The following is a 14,629-nucleotide window of genomic DNA, read 5'->3' as shown; positions in this document are numbered from 1 at the left end:
CTCATGTCCTTGAAGGGCCGAGGAAGTTCTTAGGGAGAGGCACAAAACCAAAGAGATCAGAAGGCAAAGACTTATCTGTGTGGACCAGCTGTGTGCACGTGAAAGGGGAAGAGAATTCCTAGACATTCCCAGAAGGAATAACTTGTACAAGAGCCCTGAGGCTGGAGGAACAGCAGGTCAGTGAGTGGAACAGAGCATGCAGAGAGGAAGGACAGCGAACTATGGGGAGCCTTGGAGAACAGGTTCGGGCACATGGCAGGGAGTCTTACAGCTCACAGAAGGGCATGGGTGTTTGTGATGGTTAATACTGCGTGTCAACTTGATTGGATTGAAGGATGCAAAGTATTGTTCCTGGGTATGTCTGTAAGGATGTTGCCAAAGGAGATTCACATTTGAGTCAGTGGACTGGGAAAAAGACAGACTGCCCCCCTTAATCTGGGTGGGCACAATCTAATCAGCTGCCAATGCAGCCAGAACAAAAAGCAGGTGGAAGAAAGTGAAAAGAATAGACTGACTTAGCCTCCCAGCCTACATCTTTCTCCTGTGCTGGATGCTTCCTGCCCTCAAACATCGGACTCCAAGTTCTTCAGGTTTGGGACTCGGACTGGCTTTCTTGCTCCTCAGCTTGTAGACAGCCTATTGTGGGATCTTGTGATCATGTGAGTATGTGTATATGTATATGTATATATATATATATATCCTATTAGTTCTGTCCTTTTAGAGAACCCTGACTAATACAGTGTTTCTTTGAGCAAGCAGAGCCAATGTGTGATTTTCATCTGACTGTCATTTTACTAGGACTACTATGGCTGGAGGAAGCAAGGGCAGTTAGAGGACAATTGCACTAATCCCAATAAAAACAGATAGTGGCTTGAATTGGTATGGAGAAGAACATGGGACAGGGAGGCTTAAGGAACAGTGTCAGGTAATCAGGTGTGGACAGGCCAGTTAAGTTCTCAATTTCTAAAGGATATTCAATGCAAATATCCGTAATTCAACTGTATAAAGCAATCCAGAAATTAGGGTAGAGCTTTAGGGTGGAGATAAAAACGGAATGTAGGGGGCATTTCAAGCGATGAGACTGGATGGGTCTCTTTTGGAGTAGGTACAGATGCAATACAGGGGAGAACCAAGCAAGGACAAAGCATAAAGGCAATGTAAAGCTTGGGGATTAAGAAGGTGGGGAGGAGTCACGGAAGGAGATCAACCAGTGGGGCGGAGGGACAACTTGTGTAGAGGCAGCAGAGGCAGCTGTCTTCAAGCCAATGAGTGAGGCCCCCAAGGAAAGGTGTTCTGCCAGCACCTTGACCTTGGACTTCCTGCCTCTAGAACAGTAAGAAAACATTTTGTTGTTGTTTAAGTTACCTAATCCGTGGTACTCTGTTATGGCATCCTGATATGGTTTGATATTTGTTCCCTCCAAATGTCATGTTGAATTGTGATCCCTAGTGTTGGAGGTGGAGCCTGGTGGGAGGTGATTGGATCATGGGGGCAGATCCCTCATGGCTTGGTGCTGTCTTTGCCATAATGAGTTCTCCGAGATCTGGTTGTTTTAAAGTGTGTGGCACCTCCCTGCCCGTTAACCCCACTCTTGCCACATGAGATGCCAGCTCCCCTTGCACCTTCCTCCATTAATGTAAGCTCCCTGAGGCCTCACTAGAAGCAGATGCTGATACCACACTTCCTATGCAGCCTGCAGAACCATGATCCAATTAAACCTCTTTTGTTTGTAAGTTATCCAGCTTCAGGTGTTTCTTTACAGCAATACAAGAACAGCCTAACACACAGACTGAGCAGACTGATGCCACAAATGAACTAGATAATACCTGTAATTCTTTCTAGAGATAAGTTTCTAATGAATGTTCTACACATATGAACAGAATCTTTAAGGAATGGGAGCTGATCATAGTCCCAAAAGACAAAATCTCCAATGCCATAATCCTGAGTGTTGAAATCCCAAAATATAATTCTGGAAAAAATAATTTTAAAAACTCTATAAAAACATTTAATCACATTTGTAAAAGGAGATTTACTTGAGAAACATAAAAATATGAGAGAACACTTCATAGGCCACTTTAAAAAATAGGCAATAATAACATACACATTTTTGCAAACATAAACACTCAAGAATACTAATGACAGTCGCATAGGTATAACAGTTATAAGCAGACGAAGTGCAGTCATAAATCGGTCAAAAGTGAAATGTATAAACACATATCACTGCGGTGGGTTAACTGTATGTACTCAGCTGTATAACTGAAGTCATTAGAAATACCTTAATGGACAACCTAAGTCTTTTGACAAGATTAATCAAAAACAGAGATTTGGGGTGGGGCCAAGATGGCCAACTAAAATAAGTGGTAATCGGAGGCTCCTATTGAAACGAACCATAATAGCATGTGAATCCTGCACCGGCAACTGAGGTATACAGGTTCTGTCATCAGAACTGACTAGGCAGCTGGCATGACCCACGGAGAGAAAGGAAGAGCAGTGTGGTGCTGGGGACCACCTGAGAACCACACGGGGCAGGGGGGCCCCAACCCCCAGCCAAGAGAGGTTGTGAGTAAGCATGTTACCCAGCCTGGGTAAACGTGCTTTTTCCACAAAATTGCAACCCACAGTTCAGAAGATCCAACTGGTGAGCCCATGCCACCGGGGCCTAGGGTCCCAACCCTGGAGCTGCACAGATTCTCAACAGCCACTAAGCTAGAATCTGCTTAAGCCTGCCCAGCTCCCAGAAGGAGGGGTGACCAGCACCACAGCGGCAGTTGCCTGTAGTCTAAGTTGTTTGAGCTCCTTGCGGGAGAGGCGACAGCCAACACTGGGACTGACAGTTGCCTAACACACTAAGCTCACAGGGCAGGGGAAGAGTGGCAGCCATCTCTATAGCTCCAGGTTGTGCTTTTCCCCTGCTGGAGCTGGGAAGACTGGATGGCTGGGTCCCAAGAGGTATCCCCCACACCCCAACACACCAGCTGTGTCAGACTGCAGACAGAGTGCCTCTTCAGGCCTAACCTTGACCCATCCCTCCTCACTGAGTGGGGCCTCCCTGCGGGAACTCCAAGAACTCCAGCCAGGGGCTCAGGGACAGAACGCTGATCTCCCTAGACCTGAGTCCTTAGGGAGAGGGGTGGCCACAGTCTCTATGAATCAGCACACTTAGTCTTTACTCCTACCAGGTCTGAGGAATCTGGGCAGTGCAGACAAGTGTGTTTCCCCCCAACGAAGTGCACCCCCCTCTACCAAGGGACAGTCAAAATGCTTTGCTTAACAGGTCCTGCTCCCTGTGCCACCCAACTGGGTGAAACCCTCCAACAGTGGTTGTCAAACACCCTACAGAGGACCATTCCTACTGGCATCAGGTCAGTGCCCCTCAAGGTCAGAGATCCCAGAGGAAGGAGCAGGCACCCATATTTGCTGTTTTCCAGCCTCCTCAAGTGACATCTCCAGGCACAGGACCTAACCAGATAAATAGTGCCTGAAGTGAACCCCTAGCAAACTGCAGCAGCCCTACAGAAGAGGGACCTGACAATTGCAACAAAAACAAACAAACAGAAAGCAATAACAGCATAAACAAAAAAAAAAAAAAGTCCCTACAAAAAAATCCATCCAAGGGTCAGCATCCTCAAAGATCAATACTAGACCAACTCATGAAGATGAGAAAGAATTAACAAAAAAAAAAAAAAAAAAAAAAAAAAAACGCTGAAAACCTAAAAGGTCAGAGTGCCTCTTCTCCTCCAAATGATTTCAACACCTCTCCAGCAAGGGCACAAAAGTGGATGGAGGATGAAATGGACAAGTTGACAGAGGTAGGCTTCAGAAGGTGGGTAATAACAAACTCTGCTGAGCTAAAATAGCATGTTCCAACCCAATGCAAAGAAGCTAAGAACCTTGATAAAAGGTTATAGGAGGTGCTAACTAGAATAGCCAGTTTAGAGAGGAACATAAATAACCTGATGGAGCTGGGAAACACAGCACAAGAACATCATGATGCACACACAAGTATTAATAGCCACATAGACCAAGCAGAAGAAAATATATCAGAGTTTGAAGACCATCTTGCTGAAATAAGGCATTCAGACAAAATTAGAGAAAAAAGAATAAAAAGGAATGAACAAAACCTCTGAAAAATATGGGAATATGTAAAAAGACTAAACATATGATTTATTGGAGTACTGGGAGAATGGAACCAAGTTGGAAAACATACTTTAGGATATTATCCAGGAGAACGTCCTCAATCTAGCACGATAGGCCAACATTCAAATTCAGGAAGTATGGAGAACACCACTAATGTACTCCACAAGAAGACCAACCCCCAGACACATAATCATCAGATTCTCCAAGGTGGAAATGAAGGAAAAAATATTAAGGGTAGCCAGAAAAAAAGGCCAGGTTACCTACAGAGGGAAGCCCATCACACTAACTGTTGATCTCCCAGCAGAAACCCTTCAAGGAAAAAGAGAATGGAGACCAATATTCAATATTCTTACAGAAAAGAATTTTCAACCTAGAATTTCATATCCTGGCAAACTAAGATTCAGAAGCAAAGGAGAAATAAAATCCTTTCCAGACAAGCAAATGCTGTAGGATTTCATCACCACCAGGCCTCCCTTGCAAGAGCTTCTGAAGGAAGCACTAAATATGGAAAGGAAAAACCAGTACCAGCCACTGCAAAAACACACAAAAATATAAAGACCAAAAACATTGTGAAGAAACTGTTCAACGATTGTGCAGAATAACCAGCTAGTATCATGATGACAGGATCAAATTCACATATCTTAAATGTAAGTGGGCTAAATATCACAGTTAAAAGATGTAGACTGCCTCCAGCCTGAGCAACAAGAACAAGACTTTGTCTCAAAAAAAAAAAGACACAGACTGGTAAATTGGATAAAGAGTCAAGACCCGTCAGTGTGCTGTATTCGGGAGATACATCTCACATGCAAAGACACACATAGGCTCAAAATAAAGGGATGGAAGAGAATTTAACAAGCAAATGGAAAGCAAAACAAAAACAAAAACAAACCGGAGGTTGTAGTCCTAGTCTCTGACAAAACAGACTTTAAACCAACAAAGATCAAAGAAGGGTATTACATAATGGTAAAGGGATCAATGCAACAAGAAGAGTTAACTATCCTGAATATATATGCAACCAATACAGGACCACCCAGATTCGTAAAGCAACTTCTCAGAGACCTACAAAGAGACTTAGACTTCCACACAATAATACTGGGAGACTTTCACACCCCATTGCCTATATTAGAAAGATTAATGAGACAGAAAATTAACAAGGATATTCAGAACTTGAACTAGCTCTGCATCAGGTGGACGTAATTGACATCTACAGAACTCTCCACCCCAAATCAACAGAATATACATTCTTCTCAGTGCTACATGGCACTTATTCTAAAGTATGCCACATAATTGGAAGTAAAACACTCTTCAGCAAATGCAAAAGAACTGAAATCATAAGAAGCAGTCTCTCGGACCACAGCGCAATCAAATTAGAACTCAGGATTAAGAAACTCACTGAAAAATGGCACAACTATATGGAAATTGAGCACCCTGCTCCTGAATGATTCCTGGGTAAATAATGAAATTAAGGCAGAAATCAAGAAATTATTTGAAACCAATGAGAAAAAACAGACAATGTACCAGAATCTCTGGGACGCAGCTAAAGCAGTATCAAAAGGGAAATGTATAGCACTAAATGCCCATATCAGAAAGCTAGAATGATCTCAAATCGATGCTGTAACATCACAATTAAAAGAGTGAGAGAAGCAAAAGTAAACTAATCCAAAACCTAGCAGAAGACAAGAAATAACTAAAGTTAGAGCAGAACTGAAGGAGATAGAGACATGGAAATGTCTCTCCAGAATAATCAATGAATCCAGGGGGTGGTTTTTTAAGAAAATTAGCAAAATAGAGAGTGCACTGGCTAGACTAATAAAGAAGAAAAGAGAGAAGAATCAAATAGACACAATAAAAAGTGATAAAGGGGATATCACCACTGACTCCATAGAAATACAAACTACCATCAGAAAATACTATAAACACTTCTACACAAATAAACTAGAAAATTTAGAAGAAATGGACAAATTCCTGGACGCATACACCCTCCCAAGACTAAACCAGGTGGAAGTCAAATCCCTGAATAGACCAATAAGTTCTGAAATTGAGGCAGTAATTAATGGCCTACCAATCAAAAAAAGCCCAGGACCAGATGGATTCACAGCTGAATTATACCAGAGATACAAAGAGGAGCTCATACAATTCCTTCTGAAACTATTCCAAGCAATTGAAAAGGAGAGACTCCTCCCTAACTCATTTTATGAAGCCAGCATCATCCTGATACCAAAACCTAGCAGAGACACAACGAAAAAAGAAGATTTCAGGCCAATAACCCTGATTAACATCCATGCAAAAATCCTCAATAAAATACTGGCAAACCGAATCCAGCAGCACATCAAAACGCTTACCCATCACGATGAAGTAGGCTTCATCCCTGGGATGCAAAGTTGATTCAACATACGCAAATCAATAAACATAATCCATCACACAAACAGAACAAACGACAAAAACCACATGATCAGCTCAATTGATGCAGAAAGGCCTTCGGTAAAATTCAACATCCAGTCATGTTAAAAAAAAACTTTCAATAAACTAGGTATTGATGGAACATATCTCAAAAGAATAGGAGTCATTTATGATAAACCCGCAGCCAATATCATACTAAATGGGCAAAAGCTGGAAGCATTCCCATTGAAAACCGGCACAAGACAAGGATGCCGTCTCTCACCACTCCTATTCAACATAGTATTGGAAGTTCTGGCCAGGGAGATCAGGCAAGAGAAAGAAATAAAGGATATTCAAACAGGAAGAGAGGAAGTCAAATTGTCTCTGTTTGCAGATGACATTATTCTGTATTTAGAAAACCCCATCGTCTCAGCCCAAAAATTCCTTAAGCTGATAAGCAACTTTAGCAAAGTCTCAAGATACAAAATCGATGTGCAAAAATCACAAGCATTCCTATACACCAACAATAGACAAGCAGAGAGCCAAATCATGAATGAACTCCCATTCACAATTGCTACAAAGAAAATGAATACCTAGAAATACAGCTAACAAGGGATGTGGAGGACCTCTTCAAGGGGAACTACAAACCACTGCTCAATGGAGTAAGAGAGGACACAAACAAAGGGAAAAACATTCCATGCTCGTGGATAGGAAGAATCAATATCATGAAAATGGCCATACTGCCCAAAGCAATTTAAAGATTCAACTCTATTCTCATCAAAGTGCCATTGATATTCTTCACAGAATTAGAAAAAAAAAAGACTACTTTAAATTTCATATGGAACCAAAAAAGAGTCCATATAGCCAAGACAATCCTAAGCAAAAAGAACATGGCTAGAGGCATCACACTGCCTGACTTCAAGCTATACTACAAGTCTGCAGTGACCAAAACAGTATGGTACTGGTATCAAAATAGACATATAGACAAATGGAACAGAACAGAGGCCTCAGAAATAACACCATACATCTACAACCATCTGATCTTCGACAAACCTGACAAAAACAAGCAACAGGGAAAGGATTCCATATTTAACAAATAGTGCTGGGAAAACTGACTAACTATATTCAGAAAACAGAAACTGTACCCCTTTCTTACATCTTATACAAAAATTAACTCAAGATAGGTTAAAGACTTAAATGTAAAACCCAAAACCATAAAAACCCTAGAAGAAAACCTAAGCAATACCATTCAGTACAGAGGCATGAGCAAAGACTTCATGTTGAGAATGCCAAAAGCAATGGCAACGAAAGCCAAAATTAACTAAAGAGATCTGATTAAAACAAAGAGCTTCCGCACAACAAAAGAAACTATCATCAGAGTGAACAGGCAACCTACAGAATGGGAGAAAATTTTTGCAATCTACCCATCTGACAAAGGTCTAATATCCAGAATCTACAAAGAACTTAAACAAATTTACAAGAAAAAAACAAACAACCCCATCGAAAAGTGGGCAAAGGATATGAACAGACACTTCTCAAAAGAAGACATTTATGCAGCCAACAATCATATGAAAAAAGGCTCAACATCATTGATTACTAGATAAGTGCAAATCAAAACCACAATGAGATACCAACTCATGCCAATCAGAATGGTGATTATTAAAAAGTCAAGAAACAATGGATGCTGACAAGGCTGTGGAGAAATAAGAATGCTTTTACACTGTTGGTGGGAATGTGTATTAGTTCAACCATTGTGGAAGACAGTGTGGCGATTCCTCAAGGATCTAGAACTAGAAATACCATTTGACTCAGCAATCCCATTACTGGGTATATACCCAAAAGAATATAAATCATTCTACTATAAAGACACATGTACATGTATGTTTATTGCAGCACTATTTACAATAGAAAAGACATAGAACCAACCCAAATGCCCATCAATGATAGACTGGATAAAGGAAATGTGGCACATATACACCATGGAATACTATGCAGCCATAAAACGGAATGAGATCATGCCCTTTGCAGGAACACGGATGAATCTGGAAGCCATCATTCTCAGTAAACTAACATAGGAACAGGAAACCAAACACCACATGTTCTCACTCATAGGTGGGAGCTGAACACATGGACACAGGGAGGGGAACAACACACACTGGGGCCAGTTAGGGGGTGAGGGGCAAGGGGAGGGAGAGCATTAGGACAAATAGCTAATGCATGTGGGGTTTACAACCTAGATGATGGGTTGATAAGTGCAGCGAACCACCATGGTACAGGTATACCTATGGAACAAACCTGCACGTTCTGCACTTGTATCCCAGAAGTTAAAGTAAAAAGTATATATATATGCCCAACTAAACTGCAAAACTGGACATGACAGAAATGACATTGTACACACACCACAATGGAGCTGGAGAAGGCAAAAATCTCTCAGGAAAAAACTGAAGAGAGGGGAAGGGGAAGGGCGAGCACTCACAGGGCTCCAAAGATGCACACCCTCCAGGGCCAGACAATTTTAACTGGAAGTAAACAGGTTCACAATTGGCAAATGGACAAAGCCACGCAGTGCCCTGAGGGGGCTTGCTTCATCCCCTCACTTGAGTCTTCTGGAGTTACTGCTCCTTACTGGGCTTCCAGTGACTCCAGAGCAGGGACCACACACTCCAGCGACCACCTCGGCCCCACACCTGGCACTCATGAAGATGTATGTAATTAATAAACGCTGGCTGTCATCATACAGATGAGTAGTCTATCTAAGACTCCAGAGGTGATGCGCTTTGTCCCAGATCGCTCTGGAGCAGGTAGGGAGCTCTCCACAGCAGGTGACATGGTGGCAAGCATGTCCTGGGTGCCTACCACAGACAGGCCCTGCACGGCTTCACCCCATGCTGCCCACCTACCATGCCACCCAAGGTCCAGTCACAGCTGCAGGATGTCCCATATCAGTCCCACCCCACACCTGCTGAATCAGATTCTGCATTTTACAAGACCCTCCAATAGTTCACACATGGTCTTTAATATTTGAGATGCACCCAATTCATGCTTCAGTATTTTGTTTTCAATCCTATAAAGTAGATATTCACATCTCCATCTTATATATGAAAAACTGAGGCTTGGTGATAACTGAGGTATTTTGTCCAAGATAGCAATGAGGTTAGAATTCAAATCCATGTATGTCTACTTGGTAAACCACAAATATATACAACTATATTTTGTCACAAAATAAGTAAAACAAAACAAAAAGAAAAACAAACAAACAACAACAAAAAAAACGGAGATGGGTTACCACCACATATGAAGTTTATCCTCCTAAAGAGCTGAGATCTCAAGAAATTTTATCTTTCACAAATGCAGATGGACAAAAAGGACATTCTTTATTGAAAAAGTCTCCACATTTTTATGTGCATGCACACAAAATGCTTACACACAAAAGCAACATTGTGATAATGCCCTTTCATGGAGTCCAGTTTGCAAAACAAAATCCATAAAACGAATTAGAACTCTCTAAGTCTTTATATAATTTGTACCTCCAGTGCTGGAAGTGATGTGAGGATGAAATATATAGCATAGCAAATTGTAACAAAGAATGCTGATAATTAAAAACAACGAAAAAAGCTAAGAAACAGAGAAAACACTAAAAATACTTTAAATAAAACTTATCAACATGTGAAAAAGTATATTACATGGATAGATTATGGGCCATTGTACAAAGATAATCCATAAGAGTTGACTGACTTTTACAATTATCAACTCTGTGTTAAAGTCTTGCATCAAATGAGTAGCTGCTTTTTTTCTTTTAGGACATGGTTTTCCTTAGAGGATATGTTCGCATTCACTATATACATGGTGCTGCTCTTTTTGAAATTCTTTGATTTGATACACACAAACATGATTTCCTATTAAATTTTCCCATCTTGTCTGCCATACTTCTATGTTGATTTGGGTACACAGAAATCCCTTTTATGTGCACTCACATACAGACCAAAGATTTGGTGGAAGCAAACTAGTGCTCAAACAACACCACCATTGCCTAAGTGTCTTGTTATTCTACTAAGTATATAATTATTTCCAAGCCAGTCAGTAACGTTCCTCACTGGTTTCTTCAGGCAGATGCAGCTTTAATTTATTAAAACCTTCTGGAATGTCATCAGCTAGAGGGAATGTCAATGCAGGCAAATGACACTTTTTTTTTTTTAATTGAGACAGGGTCTCACTCTGTCACCCAGGCTGGAGTGCAGTGGCGTGATCATGGCTTACAGCGGCCACAAATTCCTAGCCTCAAGCGATCCTCCCACCTTGGCCTTCTAAAGTGCTGGGATAACAAGCATGAGCCACTGAGCCTGGCCAAAATTATGCATCTTAAATGGAAGTTTTTATCATTGCCATATCACATAGCCAACCTACTCATCTGAAATTTTTTGCCAAATTAATTGGGCTAAGTAGAAAAAAAAATTATTGATAACACCTTGAAATTCAATTTTGGAAGACTTGATCACACCTAATTCCAAATTTGTCATTATGGTTTGGAGATTCCATTGAAATCCATTTTCTTCTGCATAAAGACAATAACATGGTAATAGTTACAACTAACACAATGCAACTATCCTGCTGTTATGATTTTTGAGATTTTAGACTTCATGACTTCATGGATTTAGACTAAGGATTTTGATATTTAGGGATATTAATCTTTTGGTATTTCAACACTCAAGATAGCATTCAGGATTTTGTTTATTCACATTATGGTGCTAGGATAAAGTAACATCTCCAAGAATGTGACCCTACGGATAACAAAGATGATGTAATCCTACAGATAACGAAGATGTGACCCTAAATATAACAAAAATGTGATCCCAAAGATAAAGATCTGATGCTACAAAGACATAATCCTACAGATTACAAGGATGTGATCTTCAGATAACAGTAGCATGATCCTACAGATAGATTACAAGGATGTGATCCCACAGATAGTGAGGAGATGATCCCACAGATAGTAAGAATGGGATCCCACAGATAACAAAGATGGCATCCTACTGATAACAATGATGTGATCCTAGTGGTAACACAGAGGTCTCCTGCAGATAATAAGGATGCAACTCACACCCTGTAGTGACCTAGACAGCCCCTTCCTTCTTCCTACCTAATGATAGGAAGGTGTTTGTCTTCATTATATCAAAGTTTGATAAGTGATTAATGCTATTTTTGATTTATAAGATCTCAAGGTCACACATCAATTTCTCAGTGCCTACAAATTCCCTGTGGGCCTACGCTGCCATGCTGGAACATAAATATGTCATGCACATTAATTTTATTTTAAATTGCATATGTGAATGGCAGGGTGGTCAATTAAATGTGGCATAGCAATATAGTTGAGAAATGAGTGTCATGAAATTAGGCATCATTTGGATAAACAAATTACCTAGAGATATCTGCCTGTGTATCAAGTTGCTGGTGTCTGTATTTGTAGAAAATACTAGATATGAGGTTTTCATTGAAGACTAAAGTTAAAAAATGCATAGCAAATATTATATGCTGAGGACATTAAAAATCATAGTCTCTATCTGCTTTTCTATGTCTCTATTCCTCTGTCTCTGTCTCTTTCTCTCTCTCTCTCTCTCATTTTCTCTCTCTCTCTCTCATTTTCTCTCTCTCTCTCTCTCTCTCTCTCTCTCTCTCTCTCACACACACACACACACACACACACACACACACCCCTGCTATCATGAGATGTGGGGCCCTACCTAGTTGAGGAAGCACAGCACCCTGAATGTCACCCTCAGATTTCCAACTCTGTTCTGTAGTGTACTAAAGGAGTCCACATGGATTCTAAACCTAGAGGGTGAGCCGCAGCTCAAACCCAATTCAGCTGTGTGAAAACCACCAGACATTTCAGCCGACTGATCCTCAGTGTCTGCAACCATTAAATGAGAGCACCCACCTTGAAATATTACTGCAAGAATCAAACGAGATACAATGTGTTTTAAGCCAGCCAATAATACATGAATGTGAAATCTAATCACAAATACGGCATTACCTGAGTACCAACAGACACTGTCGTACACTCATACTGTTGAATACTACTGAACAGTATTAAAAGGACTGAATTCTGATACACTAAACAAGTTGGACAAATCTCCAGGAAATTATCCAAAGTGAAAAAAATCTAATCCCAAAACGTGCATACTCTACAATTCCACTTATGTAATATTTTGAAATGATAAAATTATAGGGCATGGTTAGTTCTGGTGATTTGATGTTAATACCTTGGTATGACTGAATATTATTCAGTATTACTTGGCATTACCTTGACACTGAACAATAAGTTAGCATCTTGATTAGGGTAGCAAACACAAAAATTACATATGTGATGAAATTGTATTGCTTCTACACACACAAACAAATACAAGTAAAATGAGAAATTTTAGTAAAGTTGTTGAATCGTATCAACATCAATATTCTGTTTGTGACATTATGCCATAGTTTTGTAACATGTTACCATTAGGGAAATTTGACAAATCTTCCTATTTCTTATAGCTGCATGTGAATCTACATTTATGTAAATAAAAATAACAAGTTAAAATAAAATTTAATTCTTTTTCAGGCTGATTTCCCCAGAATGTTCACATTTCCAGAGGCCAGAAGCTCTGCTACATTACCAGAATATATCTTTGTATATACCTTTGGCCCCTTGATCTCTAATCTGTCTAAAACACTGAAAGGAATTGCAGAAATTTACTGAATCAGAGTTTTCCAATTTTACCATTTCTTTTACTGCCTACTGTGAAATTGGATGGGATGACGTCAAGCCTAGGGAATTTTTTTTTTCTTTTTTTTGTACTCCTATCTGTTAGTTTTAATGTGTGCTTTGATTTCTAAGGTGAAAAGGTGAAAAGGAAGAGATTCAAGGCACAAATGAAACCAAGTATATGTGATGGTATTAGTGCAATATTTCATCAAATGAGCGTTAAGAAAAAAAATTGTTCAGGCCGGGCGTGGTGGCTCATGCCTGTAATCCCAGCACTTTGGGAAGCCTAGGCGGGCGTATCACTTGAAGTCAGGAGTTCAAGACCAGCCTGGCCAACATGATGAAACCTCGTCTCTACAAAAAAACACAAAAATTAGCCAGGCATGGTGGAGCATGCCTGTAATCCCAGCTACTCAGGATGCTGAGGCAGGAGAATCACTTGAACCCGAGTGGTGGAGATTACAGTGAAGCCGAGATCACGCCATTGCACTCCAACCTGGGCGACACAGTGAGACTCTGTCTCAGAAAAAAAAAAAAAAAAAAAAAAAACTTCACCTGCTTGTTCTCAATACCTCCTATAGGAAAGAAAGGGCAGCACTGCATTCTAAAAGCTCTCTGAAACAATTACACTAGACTCAGAATGTGAACTTTCTGTGTCTTGTTTACTGGTGTTTTTCTGGTTGTTATATGCCTCCCGTGTAGTAAATATTCTATTCAGCTTTGTTGAATATAAAAATGAATGATTAAAGGGGAAAGAGATGTGGGAAATCCTTCTGGGTGTGTAAATATGAGAATAGGAAAGTTCGAAAAAATTATCAGATATAGGGAAAAAACAAGGGTTTCGAGGGTCTTTAGAGCAGTTGGCACCACCCCCCGATACTTGTGCATTGCTCATCCCATGCAAACAGGACTATTCACAGGGTAGCTTACAGATTCTAGAAAAAAAATATGTAGTGCTTTGACCACAAATCTGCTGGAAAAGACCACTGTGGCCAAATTGAGGAATTAGTTGAGTCTATCATCTGGAAAGTAAACCTGAAGATTGAGCAATAAGCAGATCTGTGGTTCCTATAATCTTCATTAAACCATACATTTCTTTTTCATGCCCTGACCATTAAGGAAGCAACTCACCTTTTCATTAAGTCCCAGTAAAGGGAAAGACATGATGGTGAGTTTTTAGGTTTTTCTTTTGCCTCGTATATTTCAGAATCGGAGTTGAATAAGCCAGAAAATCAGATTTTTTTCTAAACCCAAAGAAAGCCTTCTCCTCAGTCAAATGGCAAGGACCAGACAGAAGAATTTTAGACTGTAACCACTCTACTTCATCCAGACACCATAGGAAAAGTATGAACCTATGCACATCCAACAGCA

The sequence above is a fragment of the Macaca mulatta genome, chromosome 8 (assembly GCF_049350105.2).
Source record: "Macaca mulatta isolate MMU2019108-1 chromosome 8, T2T-MMU8v2.0, whole genome shotgun sequence".
Lineage (NCBI taxonomy): Eukaryota > Metazoa > Chordata > Mammalia > Primates > Cercopithecidae > Macaca > Macaca mulatta.
This window is presented reverse-complemented; position numbering follows the sequence as displayed.